Below are 21,716 nucleotides of genomic sequence, written 5' to 3'. Positions count from 1 at the left end.
ATATCCACAAAAGGATCCTGCCCTTCCCTTCACTGAACTCCAAGGGGGAAGAACCGAGGAAATGATCCCAGATAAATATTCCAGGGAGAAACCATCAGTCCCTTCATGTCTCCTGCCTGCTCAGTTCTCAGTAGCCTATGAAGGAGGTATCACAAGAAGTACAGGAAGGGGCCCAAACCCTGAGCCAGCACAGGAACTAAAGCCTATGCTCCTAAGCAGGGAGGAGCAGTGTTGAATGAGAATCAATGAAAGCAAATAGAGGGGATGTGGAGGTCAAGGAAGGCAGGTATAGTCTGGAGGGCTTTCTGGAGGAATAGAGCTTCCAAAGAAAGGGAGGTAGAAATTAGGTGGGAGGAGGGTCAGGAGAGCATCATATTAAGAATGACAAATTAAGGCTGGGGATATAGCTTAGTTGGTAGGGTGCTTGCTTCGCATGCACAAGGCCCTAGGTTCAATCGCTAGCACTGGATGAGGGGGAAGAAAGAATGATGGGAGGAAGAAAGAATGACAAATTATTGCTGATATTTGAGGAGCACTTAGGATTTTCCCCTATTGACTGAAGTATGTGCTTTATATGGATGCCCATATCATCATTTCAGGAAATGTAGAAGAATCCATTTGAATGCTTTAGTCTGCTTTCTATTGCTATAACAAAATACCTGAGCCTAGGTACTGTATAAAGAAAAGAGGCTAAAAGTCCAAGATCAGGTGATTTCAATGATTTAACTTCTGGTGAGAACCTCCTGGTTACATCAAAACATGGTGAATGGCATCTTGATGAGGGTGGGTGTGAGAGGGAGAGAGAGCAGTCACTTGGTGAGACATGAAGCCAGAGAGATTCAGGGGCCAGCTTATTCTTTTTCTAATTCTCCCTATCAGGAACTATCCAGGGTTCCAGGAGAACTATATTAATCCCTCCATAGGTCAGGGCCTCCAAAGACCTAACCCTTCCCTAGGCCCTACCTCTTCAAGGATCTACCACCTCGACACCACCACACTGGGGCAAGGTTCCAGTGCATGAATGTCTGAAGGACACACTCAAACTGTATACAAACCGTGGCAATGAACAAAGGCATTCTGCTTTCCAGGGGCCCAAGGCGGTCCCCAGCCTTGCCCTCCTCCCACTCCACACGTGCACACAACATGCAGCCTGAGCTACTCTGGCAGAGAGCTCAGGAGCAAGTCTCCTGCAGTTCCTCAGTGCTGATCTTGTTCATTGATATAAATTGGTGAGCATATTGGCCTGCCGGGAAGCATCCATTTATTTGAATTTACAAGGCAAAGAGGGCAGGGTGGCACAGAATGACGGCCACCCATCTGGTGGGAGCAACGGAGCACTGTGTGTGTGTGTGAGCCCAGGGCTCCCCATTAATCAGGGGACCGGGTCTGCCATTGCCAACACTGCACTCAGAAGGCGTGGGGAGTCTGATGACTGCCCGTAACCTTGCTGGAAAGGCAGTAGCCACCAGGACGAGCCAACTGAACTGGTGACTCCCATCAGAAGGGCACGCTGACGTGGCACAAGGCCAGGCTGTGCGCGGGGAGTCCCGGGCCCCTGCAGAGGGGAATCAGGGCTGTTGTGGGGTTGTGGTGAGAGAGAGCAGAAGAAGTGGGGCTCCAGCCCCCTTCCCTGGCTCACCCAGATCTGCGTTTCACACTTAGTGGACTTCAGTTAAGATTCTATGCAAACCTGTTCTGATAGGGGAAAATGGCGAGCTCTTGGAGGTGCTGGTGTAGACCTGAGTTATTGGCTGTGTGGCTCTCGGGCAGCTGCTGATGGTGTTGGGAAACAGAGAATGGGGGCGTTGGCAGGAGGGGGGGACCCACCAGGAGCGAGGCTGGGCTGAAAGATGCCATTTCCCCTCAGGAACACTGCGCTCTCCACCCCCTGATACAACCTCCCTTCTTTCCAGGTGGGGGCTTTCCATTGTGATGGTCCTTCTGGGGGAGAGCTAAGGTTTGGGGGTGAAGCCTGGAAATGGTTCAGAGAACTGAAAGGGCCTCACTTTTTTTTTAAGAGGACCAAGGGAACAGGGCCCGGACTGGGGGTCATCTTGAGCAAGACAGCAATCTCCCTGTCTCTGAGATGTAACGGAGCCCCTCCGTCAGAGTACCACCCCCCAGATGGAGCCCCCGTCCTCGATATCCCCAGGGGGCTATCGGAAGCACCTGCGTCTCACTCCCTGTCACTTGTCAACTTTGGAGCAATCAGTCTGCTACTTAACACTTAACAGGCAAAGCACTCCAGCGGCTGCCTCCGATTTGTCTTTGTTAGCGATAACAGGAGGTGGGTGTGGAGTCTCACTGTGCAGGCCTCCCCGCGGAGGCTGCACCTGGGGCCCTCTGGGCAATCACGCAGGCCCTCCACAATTACCCTGCAAGGCACTAGGCACATTCTCACCTGGCCCTTTAGATCAGCTCAGTGGAGCCCAGCAGGAAGGTCTTCCTGTGAGGGAACCCCGGGGGAGGGGATCCTGGATGCAGGCAGAAACCCATCCTACCCTCTGTCTCTTATGCATGTTCCCATGGGCACGGGTATAGTATAGTGAGCTCACCTCATGAGCACTGGCTCTGCTAAGCAGTGGGAATATAGTGGGGAATAGACCATGACCTCAAGAGCTCACAACCTCGCAGTCCAGGGGCAGACAAGTCCGTGGATAAGTTCCAGTAATGCTGTAAATGCAAGAATAGAGGAGCGTGCATTGTTTTGTGACAGCAGAGACCTTATCTGACCCTGCCAGACAAGGTCATGAAAGGCCTCTGGGATATGGACATGTGGGACTATCCCAGCTTGCAGAGCTGTAGGGAGTGGGACACTGAGCTGGAGAAGAGGCACTTCATTAGGGAAGCAGTCTGTGCAAAGGCCCAGGGGTGAGCTGGGGAACAGTAGGTGGGTTGGTCCCACTGAAATATTATTGAACTATCATGTCTCTAGCTGCCATCTACCCATTATCCACTCCTCTTGTTCTCTCTTTGTGGATTTACTTAGTTTCTTTGCCCACCCTTCCAACTACTTCCCATGATTGATCATCCATCCATCTATCCACCCATCCATCCATTTCTAGAAGTCTTAATGTCATGTTCGAAAGCAGATCTCTTTCCAGAGAACTTGCCAGCTCACATAGTGCCTGACATTTCACTGACACTAGTAATGCATTCCCTACTGAAGAACTGGTGTCTCTCAGCATTTCTAACAGGCACACTACCCAGGAAAGGCCACAGACAAGATGAACAAGAAGAACAACTGCATTTGTGCAATTTTTTTTACCAAATCACATTTCTCTTTGGCAAGTGGATCCTAGACCCTGAGGATAAGCATGAAAAAGGTTGGTGAAGCATTGGGACCCACTTCAGGGGGCCGGGCTACTACTGTTGTTTGGACCTGCAATCTCTCCCAAAGGCCCATGGGTTAAAGGGCTCTCGTGTCCAGTTCTAGAAAGGTGGCAGAACCCTTAAGAGGTGGCACTTAGTGGAGGGAAGCTAGGTCACTGGGGGAGTGTCCTTGAAGGTGACTATGGGACACTAGACTTTTTCTCTTTCCCTTTGCTTCCTGGCCACCTGAGGTGAGCAACTTCTTCACCATGTGCTCCTTCCATGATGTGCTGCCTTGTCACAGGCCCAAGTAACAGGGTCAAGCAGCCATGCACTGCAACCTCTGACACTGTAAGCCAGATAAACTTTTTTCTTTTTAAGGCTGATTATCTCAGGTATTTGTTACAGTAGCAGAAAGCTAACACAGCCACCGTGGAGGATTTGCTACAGATGATGTATCCTTAGGGTCCATCCATCTTGTCCATCCATCACCGTGATGGTGCAAATTTTGGACTCAATAAATATTTATAAATGAATGAATGCCCCTGAAGACTTTGGGGAAGGGGGAAGTCATTGCCACTGCTAGTACACATACTTGGGCGAGGCCTGCCAACACCCCAGTAGGCAGGTGCTGCCCTGCAGAAGCCATGTGGGGCTCAGGAATTGCTGATTCATTACATGGGTCCACACAGGTCTGGGCTTGCATAATAATTGAACTACTTACCAGCTGTGTGTCTTGGTAGGATGTGTTACCTCTGTGGGGCTCAGTCTCCTCCACTGTAAAATGGGACCAGTCACATATGTTTGGGATCAAATGAGACTGTGATACCTAGGGCACCACAAATCACTGCACCAACAGCAGTGGTTGTTGGGATGTTTCATACGTGGAGCCTGGGCAAGACCAATAGTTCTCCTGTGTTTTCCAAAGGGGAAGAAAAATTCCAGCATGAGCCACAGATGCCTGGGCTTGTGATCTAGCTCCTTTCTGAGTTGCTTCCTTAGACTCCTGGAACCTTCTGCTCTTTATTTCAAGAGTGATTCCCATCTAACTCTGAATGCAAATGATTTCCAGCAAGTGCATGGAATTCCACCACTAAGGATCCAAATTTTTAGGCATAACCCTTATTAAAGGTCCTACTTTGGGGCCTAAAGACTTCCATGTATGAACCTAAGGTGGGCAGACAACTTCAAAGGACTGGGCATGAGAGTCATTCTGGGCCGGGGACACAGGGACTGACCCTGACAGAAGGTGGCATCAACACTGCCCCTGTGGTTGGAGGGAGGTGTCTGCATTAACTCCCTGGAGAAACACTTAGAAATGGAGCGAGCAGAGCGGGTCCCTCACCTCTGGTGCAGCTGTAGTGGAGTGTAGATCTCAGACAAGGGCCAGTCCTGGGTGCCAGAGGTCATCTGAATCCCTTGCTCACAGGAGTCTTTCCAAACATCCTGATGTTCTCGAGCTCAAACTCAGAAGCTGTTCAATTTCTCAGAAGCTATCTCTCCAGCACTGGTTCTTCTTTGATGGATGGGGAATGACAGTGTTGGTACCTGTCATTGATGTGAGCATGCCTGCCACCAACGTGTAGCCATCATCTCAATAAAGTTCAGTAACGCCAATCATCCTAAATTAATGGGACAACTCGTGTCCTCTTTTTATTCCTTAGTCATTTAGTCCGGTGGTGTGTAATCTCATGGGCTATTTAGAATCCTGGGGGAGGGAAGGATTCCTGGAGCCTCACCCCTGGAGGCCGGGAGGGTCAGAGAGCTTCACAGAGCTTTCCCAGGGACTCCTGTGAGCAGCCAGGGCTGGGGACCTCTATGACTGCAGTACTCACAGGCACCCTGCTCACAAAGATTCAAACACCCGTGGTGTCTCCTGAGACTGCTGTTCCTCTCTTCTTTCTTGACTTCCCCGAATCTAGAAATGGCTTGGTTTCTCCATCTGTCACCCTGCGCCAGTGAGCGAGGAGGCAGATGCATCTGAGGGATAGAATGGGCCCATCCTAGGATCTTTCTGGATCATCTTCTGGGATAATTCCCGTTTGCTCCCCCTTGGTCCAGTAAGGGTTCGGAAAGCAGGGGAGGTCCTGAAGACCTGAGCCCTCGACTTTGCCCCCCCCCCCCCAGCCAGGCCCTGGCCCCCTGCACTGACAGCTCAAATTGGGGTGACTGACGCCACCGTGGAACTTCAAGGTATCTTTGTACCCGAGCTCATCAAAAAGCAAACACTCAAGCACTTGAATAAGATAAGCAATTTGTGGCTTTGTAAAAAGTCAATGCAATTCAATTTAGGCCTCTTAAGGAGCCTGCTGCCGCTCACATTTATCGTTTCCTTGTATAACCTGCTCCAGCGAAGGGACGGCAGCTTCGTCTCTTCTGTTTGCGAAGTGGGATGAAGTCCCTGGAAGGAGTGACCTTCAAGAGCCGCACAGAACTTACAAATGAAGCTGTCGCCGAGAAACCTCATTCTTGCCTCAGCTCACAGCTTTCTTCCTTAATATAGATTTGATTTTCCAAATGGCAGATTATAAAACTAGCTATTTTTTCCTCCTAAACACAAATGCTTTAATTTCTTGTCTTTTTTTTTTAAACCAAGAGTGATGATTTTAAAATGCCATCTCCACTCTAATGGTTACCTCTGCTGAGAGCCTTTTTTTTTTTTAACCCATGAAGGTCCTTCTGCATCTGAAGTGTATCACTGGAGTGTGACTTTGTCCCCTCAGCCCTCTGTGGCCAGAGGTGGATTTCTTTTCCCTGTTTTTTTTTTTTTTTCTCTTTGTTACAGGACAGATTGCTCTTGGTTTCTCTTTATTTGCTCTTTTTTTTGGTTGATTTAGAAAAATATGGCTAGTGTAGTCCCAACTTGTCAGAAAAATCCAAAGAAGAATAAAATTAAAATGTTTGCTTTAAAAAATTGTTTTTATTTTTTTATTTAAATAAAAATAATTTAAATAATGCATTATAATTTATATGTAATGGTGGACTTTGTGGTTTCATATTCACACTGTGCACATGACAATTTGACCCACTTTATTCCCGGTGTCTCACCGTCTTCCTCCCCCTGGTCCCGGTCCTCTACCCATCTCTCTACTATTTTCAGTAGATTTCCTCCCTGCCTTCCCCTCTTTTTTCTTTCTAGAAAAATGAGAGAAAACATAAATTATTGACTTTCTGATCTGGCTTCTTAAAGGTGACTGTTAATGATTATTACCTACTATGCACCAGGCACTGTCCTTATTTAACACGTACTTTTCAATTTACTCTGTAAGAATCCTATGAGACAGGGATTACGGTCTCATTTTATTGATGAGGATCAGAGAGGTTATGCAATCTCCCCAAGATCAAACAGCTAATAGATGCCAAAGCTGGAAGTCAAATAAATCCTCTGCAACATCCTGTGGCCTCCAGGGCCAATCCTGCTCCAGCCCCTCAGGCCCCAATTGTGAGAGCTTCTTAGATATCCCTTATCATATGGAGTGTCCTCCTGGCCCATGTCCCAGGGCATTCAAAGCTGCCTGCTTAAAGGACTTCAGACAGCAAAGTGTAATGCCTCTAAGGCTTTCCCTTGGATTTCACTGTATTCTCTGTCTCAATTGCTTAATTCATCAGTGTCTGGTGATCCTCAGGGTTACAACTAATGTGTTGTGTTTCGTTCACCCTCTTGAAAACCCCTCTCCTCTCTTTTATCACCTCTGTGGAAAAGCCCCATCAATCACCCCCAGCTGTGCCTGGCAAGCTCTTGGCCTCAGGAAAACACAGTTGTACCCAAACATGTGGGTGTGGTACCCAGGGACAGGGCCAAGTTGTGGCCTAGCATTTTCTGCTCTCCCACCTTTGGCCAAGCATCCTAGAATTGGCTCCAAAGTGACCATGGGTGGGTACTCCTTCCTGACAGAGTCAAAACCCACCCCTGTTCCTGCCACCTAGCTCCCGAAAACACCAGGAACTCAAAGACCAAGGCACCAGGCATCACAGAACCCAGGACACTTCGAACGCAAACAAGAGGAGGAAACACAGAAGTTCCCGGATTGTTGAGTCTGGCCTGAAACTCTTCTAACTGCTGTTCCTGGGACCCAACACGGAGCCACATGCCTTTGAGCTGAATAACTGAAGCTCAGTCCTTCTCCACACCCTCATTCCCGGGTGTCACTGCTCAGCGCCTCGTCAGGGTCCCAGTGCCTCCTGACATCTTCTTAATTGTTCACACTTTCCCACCTACTCCAACCTACACTTTTTATCACACAGTGTCGGGGTGCCGTTGGTCTGTTTTCTTGTGTTTATTTTTATGGTGACTGTCTATTTAGGGAAACTAATGTTTGTTTTCCATGGAGGAGAGGGATAAAAATTTTACTTTTTAAAAAAATGCATTTTAACAAGAACCGATATAGTCCATTTAAACACACAAGGATACCACCACACAGATGCTACCAGGAGGTGCCAACCAGGGGAGGTGGGAGGTTTCACCCGAGGTGATTCTGAGGGACGAAATACAGGCTAGGAGAAGCGAAGTGAATCAAAATACTGCACTGTCACAGAGCTAAGTTGGGGGCTGCGGGTACCAGCTGGGCACACAGAGTGAATGATGGGGAGTGAGTTATAGGGAGGAACTCTGATAATAAATCCTCTCAAGAGCTGGGACTGGCTCACGTGTGACTCTGGCTCCTCCCTGGACACAGATATGGAGCCTTAGCACCTCTGAACTCTGGAACCAGGATGGCTGGTGGCCACGTGGACATCTCCTCCTGTTGACATTCATCAGCTTCGGTCCTTCACCTGATAGGCCCTGAGTAGCAACCCTCAGGACTCCAGGAGATGGAGAAATCTCTGTCCAGTTACCTTCTGGGACCTGAGCCGATTCCAGGGAGGGACAGGGTCCGTGGGAAGAAGGGAAAGTAAAGCGTGAGACTGCACATGTGCAGCAGAGGCCAGGGACAGGCAGAGGGACACATGGTGAGTACAGGTCCCAACAACGACTTTTTTTTGTTTTTAATTTGGCAATTATGTATTTTGGTCATATGCAGTATTTTTGTTTTTCTTTCTTATTGGTGCATATTATCTGTACAGAATGGTGGTTTCATTGTAGCATCTTTACATATACATACAAGCAGTAATTAGATCAGATTCACTCCCCAGTCCCTCCCCTCCCCTCCTCTCCTTCCTTCCTCTGATCCCCCTGCAATGTCGTCCCCTTTAGCTTCCACGTGTGAGAGGAGACATATCATACTTCTCAGAGGTGGAATTATTCCAAAGATATGATCTCTAGTTCTATGCATTTTCCTGCAAAATAACATAATATTCTTCTTTTTGGCTGAGTAACGCTCATTGTGTGTATGTACCACACACTCTTTATCCATTCTCTGTTGACAAATGCCTAGATGGTTGGCTCTTGGGAATTCTGTTATGATAAACATGGATATGCATATGTCACTAGTGTACTGACCTCAATTCTTTTGGATAAATACTAAGGAGTGAAATTGCTAGATTATATGGTAAGTTCCATTTTTAGTTCTTTGTAGCATCTCCATTGCTGATTTCCATGGGGGAGGCACGAATTTACTTTCCCTCCAACACTGTGTAGGAATTCTGGTTCCCTGTGTCCTCACCAGCATTTATTGTTATTTGTACTCTCGAGGATTGTCATTCTAACTGGAGTGAGATGGGAATCTCAGTGTAGTTTTGATTTGCACATCCCTGATGGCTGATGGTATGTTCCACCAACATTTGTCCAGTCAGAAGACTAGCCATTCCCAGTAGCTCCAGAGGCTGAGGCAGGAGGATTGCAAGTTCAAAGCCAGCCTCAGCAGCCTAGTGAGGCTCCAAGTGACTGAGCAAGATGGTGTCTCAAAATAAAAAAGAAAAAGAAAAAAGTCTGGGGATGTAGCTCAGTGGTTAAACACCCAAGGGTTCAATCACTCACTCAGGCAGCAGTTTGCTCAGCAACTGTCTATACCAGTCAGGATGATTCTGAGTCCCACTTTCCTAGGGGCTCCTCTAGCTGGGATCTGTGACTTAGTCACAGCCAACGAAACAGAGCCATGCTGGGGAAGCTCTACTGTCCTGATTGACAGTCCAGGTGAGCCTGGTGTGGTGGACCAACCTGCTGCCTGGTTCCCATCTTGAGCATGTGTGGGACTCCTAGGATGGCAGCAGGCGTGGAGTGTGCTGGGCTGCCAGCCAACATCCACGGTGGCAGAGCTGAAAAATGGGAGAAGACTGGAATCTTTGATGGTGTCACTGGGATGTTGAAACCAACCCAAAGCAGCCTACGTCTGCATTGCTGTTTTAAGAGATCAGGGGTATCTCTGGTGCTGAAGTCCCAGCTTGTCTAGTGTTTTACCACTTGCAGCTGATTACAGTCTTAACAGGTACGTGCCCGCTTTACAAGGAGGATACTGCAGCCCAGCAAGGGCCAGGATCGGCCCAAGATCACGCGGCTGACAATAAGTTCCCTCTACAAAATGCAGGCTATTCCTTGAGCTCCCCGATTCTCACTGCCACCAGCTAGTCTAGCCATGCCTCTGTGTCAACCTCCCCCGCCCTTCAAATTGATTCTGCCATTGGTGCCTGGTATACCCTCTCCAAATGCAGTTTTCTTTACAATGGCCCCCCCAATCCCGCTCGATCCTGAATTGAGATACAGGCGGATTTAAGAGCATTAGGGCATTTCCACCCTCTGACCTGACTGGCTGAACCCAGGGGATCTTCTCACTGCACCTATTCCCATCACCACCCTCGTGTCCATCTACCCAATGTCCCCCCTGCCCACTCCTTATCTACTGCTGCCCACTCTCTGAGCCCCACCTCCCCACAAAGGCCTGATTGCTTGTTCTCCTACCTCTGAGTATTATTTCAGGCACGGAATCTTTTCCTAATAGCGTTTTACCTTACACTGCCTCTTAAATACTTGATAAGCACTTTCTTGGGAGGAAGGATCTGTCTTTTGCATCTTTGGGCTACTTTACAACTTCATGGCATACAGTAGGTACTCAGAAAATGCTTAGATATTATACATTTTTGGTAACATGACAACTCAGAGAATGGGGGAAAGTATTTTCAAATCATATCTGATAAGGGATGTGTATCTATAACATGTAAATAACTCCCAGAATTCATTAATAGGGGAAATTTTAAAATAACAATTTAAAAATAGGCATTTTGAGGGGTATAACTCAGTGATAAGAACACTTGTCTAGCATGCATAAGGTGCTGGGTTTAATCTCTGAAAAAAAAAAAAACTGGGCTGAGGGTCTCAAGAATTGTTTTTCCAAAGAAGAAATGTAAACGGTCAATAAACACAGGGAAAAAAATGCTCAACATCATTAGTCATCTGGAAAATGTGAATCAAAACCACAGTAAGACAGGATGGCTACGAAAAAAATTAAAACAGTAAATGTCACTGAGCATATGGGGAAATCAGGACCCTCACATATGCCTGGTGGTGATGTCAAATGGTGCAGATGCATGGAAAAGAGTCCGGCAGTTCCTCAAGGAGTGAAGCATAGAGTTCTCATGGGACCCACCAATTCCACTCCTCTGCATATTCCCAAGAGAAAGGAAAACTTACATCCACACAAACTTGTACACAAATGTTAATAGTGGTATTATTCAAAACTCCCCAAAGGCTGAAACAGTCCAAGTACACGTTAACAATGGATGCTTAAATAAAATGTAATATGTTCATAGAGTGGAATATTGTTCGGCAATAAAAGGTACAATATATGCTACACCATGGCTAGACCTTGAAAACACTACAGTATGTGAGAAAGCCATTTTCAAGAAGCCACATATTATAATCATTAATATGAAATGTTTAGAAAAGCAATTCTATAATGACAGAAAAACTGGTAAATGTTGACTAGGGTTGGGGGTGGATAGGAGGTGAATAATGGGGAGTGACTCGTAATGAGCGCTGGGATTTGTTTTTTAGACGAAGAATGATGGTTGTACAATTCAGTGACAATTCTAAAAAATACTTATTGACTTGTACACAGTCATCGCTGATACCTGTGGATTGGTTCCAGGACCCCTGCAGGTACCAAAATCTGAGGATGCTTAAGTCCTGTATGTGAAACGGCACCGTGTCTGCATGTAACCTTTGTTCCTTCTTGTGTGTACTTTAAATCATTTCTAGATGCTTGTAATCCCTAACTACAATGTAAATACCATTTATAGTTGTATTGTTTAAGGAATAAGGTCCAGAAAAATGTCTGTACACGTTCAATACAGATGCAAACTTTTAAAAAATATTTTCCATCTGCAGTTGCTTGAATCTGCTGCCGTGGGTCCCGTGGCTATGGAGGACCAAGTGTAATTCAAATGGATGAACCGTGTCATATGTGAGTGGTATCTTAATCAGGCTGTTAAAAATGTACTGTGAGAAAATTTCTTAGGCTACTAAATTTTCTTTCAGAACATTTATAACAGCTGCACAATATTTCATTATGTGAATGAAACATAATTTGTTTAGTCAAAACTTAATTGCTGGGCATTTGTTTTCTATTCCAGTCCTCAGTATGGAGAAGAATATCCTTCAACATAAATGCCATGCTTTTCTTTTTTTTATTTTTTTTAAAGAGAAAGAGAGAGAGAGAGAGAGAGAGAGAGAGAGAGAGAGAGAATTTTCAATATTTATTTTTTAGTTCTCGGCGGACACAACATCTTTGTTGGTATGTGGTGCTGAGGATGGAACCCGGGCCGCACGCATGCCAGGTGAGCACGCTACCGCTTGAGCCACATCCCCAGCCCCATGCGTTTCAATTATTATTTTCTTAGGATAGATGTCTAAACAATTTACAATACTTGTTATGAATTGCCAGGTTATCCCAGAAATCGTTTATCAATTTGACTTTCCGTTCATTGTACCTTCACCCACATGGGATACTATTAGGTAAGCACAAACACCTGTGCCAGACCCGTGGGGTAAATTGGTAGATTATTTAAATAATTTTGTTTTACTCAATAATGAGGCTAATAATTTATGAGAGCATTACATGTCATATATAATTATTATATATTCAGATATTAAAGGAATGTGATGGTCATCATTATACAAAGTACATGCATGAAGACTTGAATTGGGTGTCAATATACCTTATATACAAACAGAGATATAAAAAAATTATATGTGTGTATTAAGAATTGTAATGCAAAAAAAGTACATGTATGATGGCATAAATTGACGTGAACATACTTTATATACAGAGATACGAAAAATTGTGCTCTATATGTGTAATAAGGATTGTAATGCATTCCACTGTTGTCGAGTATTTAAAAAAAATAATAAAATCAATTAAAAAATAAAAATAAAGGCTTGTGCAAGCATTGTTTCAGTTTGTCAACTTTTCTTTTAATTTTTTTTGATGTTTCTTCTTTTAAAGTACAGAGGTTCTTAATTGTACTGATTTGTGTTTTGTGACTTTTTCCTTCCTTTAATCTTTAGGAAGACCTCTCTGTATTTTCTTCTAGTTTTATGGTTTTGTATTTATAATTAATCTTTCATTTACCTAAAATGTGTGTTGGTTTGTAATGTTAAATTAAGATCTAACTCTGCTTCCCAATTATTACCAAATGATCCCAACTTCTTTTATTAAATTCTTATTTCTTCACCTCTATTAATTTGTAAAGGTACTTTTATGACGTAATAAGCATATATATGTGTGTGTGTGTGTGATATATATGTATATATATATATATATATACATATATATGTCTGGCTTCTGCACGTGGGAAGTTTTACAAATACAGTCTTCAGTTGGAATGGCTTGCGGTATTAGAATCAATTCATTATTCCTTTGATAGCTTTATAGTGGTGTTTTAATAAATGATGTGGCAAATTCATCTGCCTTATACTTTTTTTAAAAATCAAATTTGCTTGCTATCCTCACCCTTTTAATCTTCTCAAAGAAATTTAGAACTTTTCAAGTCCTCTTGAATCCCCCATGACAACCCTTACCTATCAACTCTCTAAAGCGCCCTTTTGTGACGTTAGGCAAATTATTTCATTGATGAACTAAGTTAACGTGGAAATATGTACAATTTTTCTTATATCTAGAATAGAATCCGCCTGTTTTGGGAAGGGAGGGTGACTTAGTAGACCACACATTTATTCTCCCATAACTGCATTTCCCACAGAAATGAGTCCCTATGATCATGTCATAATATGCAACCCTCATGCTCCCTCACCACAGCCAATCATAGCAGGTGTGGATACTGGGCCAATAAAAGATATCTTTCCTGAGAATTTTAAGTTTGGAGCTGTGGCACACCAAGGTCGGTGTCTTGAATCTAGAAGGCATTGTGGTCCTGGGTGGCTATTTTCTGCCAAGGCCAGGAGAGAAAGTTGGTGGTTTGAAATGAAAAGAATGGTGTAGTCTCACAGAATCAAGCAGCCCCTCGGAGAGAATATGTCATGTTAGTCAGCTTTCTGTTACTATAACAAAATCCCTGAGATAATTAACTCATGAAGAGAAAAGGGTTATTTTGATTCACAGTTTTGGAGGTTCCAGTTCATGATCAACTTGCCCTATTGTTTTGGTCCGGTGATGTTTTGGGCCTGTGATGAGTGTGTGGTGGGAAAAGACTGCTCAAACAAAGCAAAAGAGAAAGAGGAAGGGATTGGAGCCTCACAACCCTCTTCAGGGAATACGTCCAATGACCTAAAGGCATAATTATGGACAAGACCCTGTCTCTTCAAGGTTCTATTACCATGGGCACCAATTGTTTGATACATGAGCTTCTGGTGGACACTTATCCAAACCAAAGTATGCACTTAGCACCCCTGTTATGGGGGCTTCCAATTTCTTTTTCTACTGCCTCCTAAACTCCCCGAGATAGCTCTCTTTTCTTTTGATAAAATTCTTTCCTGAAACTAATCGGAGTTGTGGAGCTTCAGGTAAGAAACTACAGATTACAGACCAGCACATTAGTTGGTCCTTTGGGATCAGGACAGAATGTTTGAGTAATTTGCCGGAGTCATGCTCCACGCTGAGTACACGAACCTGGGTCAATGCTTTGCATCCTCAAAGTACTGCAAAACAGTTACTATCATGTCATAGAACCAGGTGAGTAAAAAGGCTTCCAGATGCATCCTGTGCCATACCACAGACAGAGAAAGTGCTCATCTGTAAAACAGAGCAAATCTCTCAATGTGATCTTGAGGAAGCTGGTAGAATACATTTCTCAGTCCCTCACTCCTTGAACAAAGATGCCATTCTTCTCTGTCTCCCTGGAAGCCTCCTTCCAAGACCTGGTGCAGTTCAAAACTACTGTCTTCCTCCAGCAACTAGCAAGTGAAGCCTTGGACCTGCAGTGGTTCTTGAACAACACACCCTCACACAACGAACTGATTTGGTTCCAAAAGATGATTACAACCTAGAGTCCCAAGGGAATGCCATGGGACCAATGATTCTTGGAATTTTTGCAAGTTCTTCACAAATCTAAAGAAATTTACGAACCCCATTATGAACAAAATACCAATGAACAAAATATCATTGCATGTGCATGTCCACACACACATTTGCTTTAACTTTTGGAAGGGAGTTTCGCAGACTCTCTGAAGCCCGGGCACATGAACTCAAAGTTAAGAACCTCTCAGACAAGTAAAGTTGGATTCCGTCCAACCATGCAACACAGTTTCTTAATTTCATTTTAAAAGCAGGACCTAAATGATTTGAGAGCTGGTGGAAAAAAAAAAAAACATCTTCAAAGAGATTTGATTAACAAAAGACTATTACCCTGGAGGGAAGTCTAAGTGGGGAACATGAGGTCCTGCTCTTGGCTTGGTTTTTTATAACATTATTTTTAATCAGTGATTTAATATAAGGCAATTAACTAAGATGAAATGTTGACACAAAATTTATAAGAATAGCTAATGTTCTGTATGATGGGACCAAAAATACCTCAGCCAATTGGATGATTAAGTTAAAACCAGATTAAAAAGTATGGCAAAGAGTAGCATAACGGAATATATTCAGATTATAAGTCAATTAGCCAGTTGGGTGCAGTGGCACACACCTGCCACGTGGGAGGCTGAGGCAGGAAGACCACAAGTTCAAGGCTAGCCTGGGCAACTGCATGAGACCCTGTCTCAAAATAAAACCTAGAAAGGGCTCAGTGGGGGTGGGGATAGCTTAGTTGCAGAGAACCACTGGGTTCAAGCCTCTGTACTAGAAAAAAAAATAAAAAAAGAAAAGAAAGTCAATAAATGCTGTACAAATAGAAGGAAAGTTGCTTTTCTGACAAAGATGTTAGAAGCTGCATGGACTGTGGTCCTGTGAGCCACTGAGAGATGAGAGTGTCCCCAAAGCCCTGAGATCTCAGGATGTGTCAATGGTCAGAGGATGTTTGAATGTCCCTTGGGATAATGCAACTGCTACAGAATGAGCAACCATCTGAAGGACTGTCCCTTAGGTTGAGGAGCCACACTGGACAGTGGAAATTGAGAAATGGGATTGTGTTCTGATAAGGGGAATTTGGAGAACCTGGCCTGATGAATCCCTATGACATGAGGACATTTTGAAAGAACCAAGACTTTACCCTGGAGAGGAGATGTTTTGTCTGGGGGTAGTAGTGGGGCTTGATGGGTGGCCTTGATATAGGGGATAAGCCTCCTATGGAAGAATAACTAGACTGACTGGTGGCTCGCGTGTTTTCCGATGAGAGTTGCTCACCCGCAGCACTGGCTGCCTTGGAGAACTGAGCTCCCAGAAACTGGAATCATTTGTGGCAAAACTTCCTGTTCACACGTGGAAGATAGATACCACAGCCCTGAATGGAACTTGACCTGGGAAATAGTTGATGGGGCAGCAGCTGTAGTTGATTGGCAGTAGCCGTCTAGCCTGGGAGAAGGCTTCCAGGCTCAGCCAATCACAGAAGGGTGTCTGTGTGTGCAGAGTGGAGAGTGATGGGACTCCTTGGGTGTTGGCCAACATTTCTCCAAAATTCCTATTGCTCTGGGTCTGTAACTCACCTCTCTGAACCCTGGCACATTTCCCTGGGCACGGGTCTGTGCATCCACTCACAATGAGTGCATCTCACATAGATAAGTATTTAAGTGTGTGTTTGTGTGTGTGTGTGTGTGTGTGTGTGTGTGTGTGTGCACGTGCCTCTTCCTCACAGTGGTGGGGTGAGCTATTCATGTGGGACCAGAGCCCACAGCAAGCTCCCACTGCCAGGCCTCACAGCTTCATGTAACCTGGCCTCACATCCTGGATGACTTTTAGCCCCTCTTCACCGTCCCTGCGAGGCTACTCATTTCAACTTCCCTTTCTCCTGAAATGATTCTCCTCTTCCCAGAGCTGTCTTCCCCACACATTCCCAACCGAGGACACGCCAGCTGTCCCAGCCCCCTGAGCGGCACTCCCTGAGAGCTGCAGTGCTCAGAGGCTGTGCTCAGCAGATAGCACATCACCGAGCTTCTTTTAAGAACAGGGACGACCTTCCTGGGGGTTTCTGGCAATGAGTTTCTTTCAGGGACCAGATTGGGTTACCCTGAAACCAGACAAGACTTGGGTGCAAGAAGTTAATTGGAGAGGTGACCCTGGAGGAAACAGGAGTATGGGAGAAGGGATGGTGGGGGTGGAGGAAAGGTTGACACAAGGGGGGAGCCATTGAGGGATCAGGGCTGGGGTCCTCTGGACTTCCACCATAGTCCATCCCATGATGAAGTCCGAGGCGTTTATCTCCTTGCTCCCTGCCCATGGGTTGGTGGTTGCCCGGGGAAGCACTGATTGCTGGCATCTGGGCTGCACTGGCTTGTCACTGAATGGACGCTCTTCAGAGTCCCTTCAGAGAGATGCTTGTGCTGAAGGCAACATGTCTGCAGGAGCCTCGGATCACCTGGGACAGGTCCCCAGCTGTGGCCCAAATCAGAGAGGGACCTGATGGGGGATGGCTCATGACACTAAAGCCATGTGCTACATAGGCCTAGCTGGTCCTGAGCCACTTTGTATTTTCCACTGTATGTTTATTCAGCAAGCATTTATTGAGCACCATTGTATACCTCGTGTCAGGCACTAAGATATACAGAGCTCCAAGCTTGTTTCTTACCTCCTCCGGTTTGGATAGAAAGCTGTTTGAGACCGAGGACAAGGTGTTCTGGACATTCAGTAGTTTCCCAAGCAGAGTTGTTGACTGATGAATTAATTAGTTGATTGAACAATTTACTAAGCTAAACTTTCACGGGTGGCTGTATTCAAAGTCATTCCTCATCTTAGGAGAATTTAAAAGTTTACTTCTAGTCCTTGGGAGCATTCTAGCCTGCGCCGTATGCCATACACATCCCGATGATAAAGTCCTTAATAACTACAGGATGAGTTGGCAGAATGATTTAGATCTGAAGTCCAGAGCAAGGCAATTACATCTGGCTCCCAGCTTTAAAAAATTGAAATAATCTTTATCTGAATTTTTAAAGGTATGTTAAAATTATAGCATCAAATGTCAAATGTGGCAATGACTTATCCTGCCCCGTGTGAGAGTTGGCTCGGAGACGGTAGAGCCTTAATATGCGTATGGCCACCACCTAAAGGTTAAAGACATCGGATGCGATCTGGTGCGCTAATTGTACTTTTATCGATCGCGCTGGGAATCTGAATAGCAGCAGGGAAATGAATTCCTGAGGCCAGACCTTCTGCCATGGACCTTCCTCGTCTCCTGTGGACAAATGAGACGTTTGGAGAAGAAATTTGTCTCTCGGGGCTTGCTGTCCTGCTAAATTATTTTCTATCTCTCATTAATTCTTGTCTTCCTCTTGCTCATGCCACCCAGCCCCTCCGTGGCTTCCCCTGCCGGTCCAAGTGGTATCAGCTGTCAGAATCACCTGCTCTTGGTGGCTGCTCCTCGCTGCTCCACTGAGCTCTCTTCTCTCTCAACCCGGCGCTCCTGGGACTGGGCAATCGAGGGCTTAATTATGTCCTTCTGGAGTTACTTGCTAATTGTCTCATCTATGAGTCGTGTGGCTGAATCCATGACAGATACAACCTTCTTGTAGAAGACATGTTTAAGTTAATTGTAAGAAAATGTAAATGGATGCCTAGAGGATCTGTTGTGAGGTTGCCAAAGGGGATGTTAGCAAGGTTGATTCAAAACCGGAGCTAAGGTGGAGAATCTGCACCCCTCTTTGTGAGGGTGCCCAGGCACTCTATGGACACCCCAGATTAGGGCCAGGGTGCAGAGGGGCAGGAAAAGTCACAGCGACAATGATAACAACTTTCACAACCGGTGGGGGGGGGGGCAATCTCGCAAACCCGAGGCTGAGCCAAAGGAACCAGGCACCAGGGAGCACAGGCTGTGTTCCACGTAGACATCCACATAAAGTTCACGTGCAGGCAAAAATTCTGAGGTGCCAGAGGTTGGGGAATGGGCTGCCTTTCAGTGTGTGAGGAGGAACAGGGATCTACAACTTAATGTGCGTGGTGCATCTGCAGGGAGAAGCTATGAAACTGCACACTTCAGTTTTATGCATTTTATCACAGGCACATAACATCTTCACAAAATTCTAACAATGGTAGCAATAATAATGCCATATCGGACGTCTGTCAAGCCTCTCCTATGCCCATGTGCCTTGCACTGGGCTAACTTCTTCATGTGGTCCTGATGATTCTCACGAGCCTCTTTAAGGCAGGTGTGTCCAGCTCCATTCCCCAGGTCTAAGCATGCTTGAGGCACAAACTCCTCCAACTGTGAACCTAGAAGAAGACTGTCAAGTTCCCCAAAGTTCAGACTCATCCTGGAGTCAGTCCAAGCTGTCTGTGTCCTTCCCTCTCCACACACTGCTTTTCCACCTGGAGCTAAGGTAGCACAGTCTTCATGCTTGGGAAATTCTTATCAAGGCGGAGAGGGGTTAGGAAAGACTCTTTTTCAAGGATGGAGGTCACAGTGCGGGGGTAGTGAGCAGGTCAGAAGCTGCCCCCCCCTCCTAGAGAAGAATCTGGGTGCCTGGAACCCTGCTGCAGACTCCACATCTCTTACACCTATCTCCCTGGCTGGACCAGAGAGGGATCTCCCCTGACCTCCCTTGGGTGTCCATATACCAAAGGTACTTCCTGACTCTGGCGTGGAAGAAGATCCTTCTTTCCTCCCTCCTTCCCTTCTGTTCATCCTCACTTTCCTTCATCCTCTCCTTCCTCTCTTCCCTCTCTCCCTTTATTCTTTCTTCCAGTACATATCTATGGAGCACCAACACTGGCCAGACTCTAGGGTTACTGCAGTGGATACAACAGCAAATCTCTGCTGCCCAGGAACTTAGTGTCTGTCAGGTGAAACCAACAGTAGAGACCAAGCACGTATGGTACATCGTAGGATGTCAAGGGCAAAGGAGAAAAAAAAATACAGCAGCCAACGATGCTGGGTCCAGGGCTAGGGGAAGTGCAGAGACGGGATGAAGAGTAACCTCTGAGAGAGCCTGAAGTGATCAGCCCATCTATGGATCAGGAGGCAGTGTTCCACGCAGGGAGCAGCAACTTGCAAAGGCCCCGAGGTGAGAAAGAAGTCTGAGAGTCTGCGGAATAACAGAAGCCAGTTCTGTTGGGTGAGGGAAAAACAGCGTCAGGTGTCATCAGAAGAATGGATAGGAACCCATGGAGTTTCTTTCCTATTATGACTATAAGGGGACACTTTGCAAGGTTTTTTTTTTTTATTGGTTGTTCACAACATTACAAAGCTCTTGACATATCATATTTCATACATTAGATTGAAGTGGGTTATGAACCCCCAATTTTACCCCAAATGCAGATTGCAGAATCACGTCGGTTACACATCCACAATTTTACATAATGCCCTATTAGTAATTGTTGTATTCTGCTACCTTTCCTATCCCCTACTATCCCCCCTCCCCTTCCCTCACATCTTCTCTCTCTACCCCATCTACTGTAATTCATTTCTCTCCTTGTTAATTTTCCCATTCCCCTCACAACCTCTTATGTGTAATTTTGTATAACGATGAGGGTCTCCCTTCATTTCCATGCAATTTCCCTTTTCTCTCTCTTTCCCTCCCATCTCATGTCTCTGTTTAAAGTTAATCTTTTCTTCCTGCTCTTCCTCCCTACTCTGTTCATAGTTGCTCTCATTATATCAAAGAAGACATTTGGTATTTGTTTTTTAGGGATTGGCTAGCTTCACCAAGCATAATCTGCTCTAGTGCCATCCATTTCCCTGCAAATTCCATGATTTTGTCATTTTTAGTGCTGTGTAATATTCCACGGTGTATAAATGCCACTTTTTTTTTATCCATTCATCTATTGAAGGGCATCTGGGTTGGTTCCACAGTCTTGCTATTGTGAATTGTGCTGCTATGAACATCGATGTGGCAGTATCCCTGTAGCATGCTCTTTTAAGGTCTTCAGGGAATAGTCCGAGAAGGGCAATAGCAGGGTCAAATGGTGGTTCCATTCCCAGCTTTCCCAGGAATCTCCATACTGCTTTCCAAATTGGCCGCACCAATTTGCAGTCCCACCAGCAATGTACAAGTGTACCCTTTTCTCCACATCCTCGCCAGCACTTGTTGTTGTTTGACTTCATAGTGGCTGCCAATCTTACTGGAGTGAGATGGTATCTTAGGGTGGTTTTGATTTGCATTTCTCTGACTTCTAGAGATGGTGAGCATTTTTTCATGTACTTGTTGATTGATTGTATATCCTCCTCTGAGAAGTGTCTTTTCAGGTCCTTGGCCCATTTGTTGATTGGGTTATTTGTTATCTTATTGTCTAATTTTTTGAGTTCTTTGTATACTCTGGATATTAGGGCTCTATCTGAAGTGTGAGGAGTAAAAATTTGTTCCCAGGATGTAGGCTCCCTATTTACCTCTCTTATTGTTTCTCTTGCTGAGAAAAAACTTTTCAGTTTAAGTAAGTCCCATTTGTTGATTCTTGTTATTAACTCTTGTGCTATGGGTGTCCTATTAAGGAATTTGGAGCCCGACCCCACAATATGTAGATCGGAGCCAACTTTTTCTTCTATCAGACGCAGAGTCTCTGATTTGATATCAAGCTCCTTGATCCATTTTGAGTTAACTTTTGTGCATGGCGAGAGAAAGGGATTCAGTTTCATTTTGTTGCATATGGATTTCCAGTTTTCCCAGCACCATTTGTTGAAGATGCTATCCTTCCTCCATTGCATGCTTTTAGCCCCTTTATCAAATATAAGAAAGTTGTAGTTTTGTGGGTTGGTTTCTGTGTCCTCTATTCTGTACCATTGGTCCACCCGCCTGTTTTGGTACCAGTACCATGCTGTTTTTGTCACTATTTTTGCAAGGTTTTGGATGGGTTGTGGCAGAACCTGAATTTCCTAAGAAAGGTCACTCCAGTTGCCACGTGACCAACTGACTCATAGCAGGCAAATGGAGTGGGGGAGACCAGGAAGGCAGGTTCTGCAGAGTCCAGGCAAGAGGCCTGCAAACTTGAACTTCAGGG

The sequence above is a fragment of the Spermophilus citellus genome (assembly GCF_964194105.1).
Source record: "Spermophilus citellus genome assembly, chromosome: 11".
NCBI lineage: Eukaryota > Metazoa > Chordata > Mammalia > Rodentia > Sciuridae > Spermophilus > Spermophilus citellus.
This window is presented reverse-complemented; position numbering follows the sequence as displayed.